The sequence below is a fragment of the Tachyglossus aculeatus genome, chromosome 10 (genome assembly GCF_015852505.1).
Source record: "Tachyglossus aculeatus isolate mTacAcu1 chromosome 10, mTacAcu1.pri, whole genome shotgun sequence".
NCBI lineage: Eukaryota > Metazoa > Chordata > Mammalia > Monotremata > Tachyglossidae > Tachyglossus > Tachyglossus aculeatus.
The window spans coordinates 41281127-41283546 of NC_052075.1; the positions used below are offsets into that span (position 1 = coordinate 41281127).

Genomic DNA, 2420 nt, shown 5'->3' on the forward strand with positions numbered 1-2420 from the left:
TAGTACTCTCTTTTATTAATGATGTGTATATAGCTATAATTCTATTTTTTCTGATGGTATTGACACCTGTCTACTTATTTTGTGGTGTTGTCTGTCTCCCCCTTCTAGACTGTGAGCCTGTTGTTGGGTAGGGACCATCTCTATATGTTGCTGATTTGTAATAATATAATAATGATGGCATTTTTTAAGTGCTTACTATATGCAAAGCACTGTTGTAAGCTCTGGGGACGATACAAGGTGAGCAGGTTGTCCCACAGAGGGCTCACAGTCTTAATCCCCATTTTACAGATGAGGGAACTGAGGCCCAGAGATGTGAAGTGATTTGCCCAAAGTCACACATCTGAGAAGTGACAGAGTTGGGATTTGAACCCATGACCTCTGACTCCAAAGCCCGTGCTCTTTCCACTGAGCCACGCTGCTTCTCGTGATTTGTACTTGAAGATTTGTACTTCCCAAGCACTTAATACAGTGCTCTACATACAGTAAGCTCTCACTAAATACCATTGGATGAATGAATAACTATTAGATAAATTTGGCATTAGGACAAAAAGTAAAACTTAGAATCAACTAGATGATATTTTAGGTATCTGAAAGAACTACTGGTGTTCTATAACAACAAGCTTAGGTATATATATTTAATTTTTGTTCCTTCCTCTTTTTCTAGTCTGTAAGCTAAGCATCTCTCACTCAATCAGTCATATTGATTGAGTGCTTACTATGTGCATAGCACTGTACAAAGCACTTGGGAGAGTACAATGTCACATAATTAATGGACACATTCCATGTCCATAAAGAAAATTAACCCTAAGTACACAGACAGCATCGAATACTTATTCCAATCTCTTCCCGCCTTCATCAGGGTGGGCTATCTGTCCTGTGAAAATGGGGAGGACCTGGTTTCCTTTGTCAGCCATGTTGTTTTAGAAAGAGGTTGTTGATCACCCAGGAACCTTTCATCGAAGACAAATTTACTGCCTAGTTGCTACAAAAACAAATATCGTGTTCTTTTTGAAAGTCTCACTATTATCTGTTACTGTACCAACTCATACCAGTAAAGCTGGTTCCAGGTCATGGGTTTCAAAGGGCTTCCTGCTAAGAAAGAATGATACTGATCCGAGGAACTAAATGAATAATGAGATCATGTGCCCTTTAGCCAAAATGTACTTCTTTGGTGTGCATGTTAGAATCTCACCTCTGCCTGTGGGGTTGGCACCAACACAAGGCCTACTGCTTTAGAATGGGAAAAATTTAATTGGGAAATTCAGGAAGTTTTGTTTCAAAAAACTGGGGCAGGGTACAGAGGAGGATAAAACATTTAGAATATACCTCCCACTCTAGACTGTAAGCTCCTTCTGAGCAAGGAATTTGTCTACCAACTTTGTTATATTGTACTCTCTTAAGTGCTTAGTACAGTGCTTTGTGCACAGTAAGTGCTCAGTAAGTACCACTGATAGAGCAGGACAATGGTGACTCTTTCTGTTTTAAATCAGGCACAGAGAAGTTAAGTGACTTTCCCAAAGTCACACAGCTGACAATTGGTGGACCTGGAATTTTAACCCATGACCTCTGGCTCCCAAGCCCATGCTCTTTCCACTGAGCCACACTGCTTCTCAAAAGCTTACAGCACCCAGTATTCCCAGGCAGTCTCTCATCCAACTACTAACCAGGCCCGACCTTACTTAGCTTCTGAGATCAGATGAGATCAGGTGCGTTCAGGGTGGTATGGCTGTAGACGTCAGTCCTTTCCTGGAGAGGATGGAAATGTGGGTAAAAAAACCAGTTTACTAAATGCTTTCCCTCATAGCAAGCTTCACTCCTTCATGCTTCGAATAAGACCATTTAAACTATTCCATGAAATCAATTAATAAAAAAATAAAAAATTCTCAATCATCAAAACAAGGTGAAACAGTTATAGAGAGGTTGACGATTTGATCCCATAGGAGTCTCAATTTCTTACAGTGTTAAAAAATGCTATCTCATTCCTCTCACTGGAGAGTTTTCCCCTTTCTCTGACCATAAAAATGAGCTAAGAAAATAGCTTTATATAACCAAGAAACTGAGACTACCAGGTCATATTCATTTTGAGTTGCAAATACTGTATCTTACTTTGGTAACATTTCTGAATGAGCAGGTCCTTACAGGCAAGTGAAGACTTGAGTCCATTATCTGGATATGTGGGAAAAGGGCCATTTTGAGGAAAGAGGAGTTTTAAAATGGCTTCTACACTGGATTTCTACATTAATTAAATTATCGAAATCATTATTCACAGGGCGTCCTCTTTTAGTCAGGTAAGAGAGAATAGTGAGGGCTGGAGAGAGAGGGGAGGTAACAAGAGCCCCAGCCTCATGTGACTCTCTGATTCTGGGACAAAGAAGGAGCATCATTGCCTAATGGAAAGAGCATGGGTCTAGGAGTCAGAG

At 40.2% G+C, this 2420-nt stretch overlaps 1 pseudogene; it reads right to left on the minus strand.

The window, feature by feature from the left end:
• Positions 1 to 1615: 1615 nt before the first annotated feature.
• Positions 1616 to 1734, minus strand: LOC119933865 (annotated as a pseudogene).
• Positions 1735 to 2420: the final 686 nt, after the last annotated feature.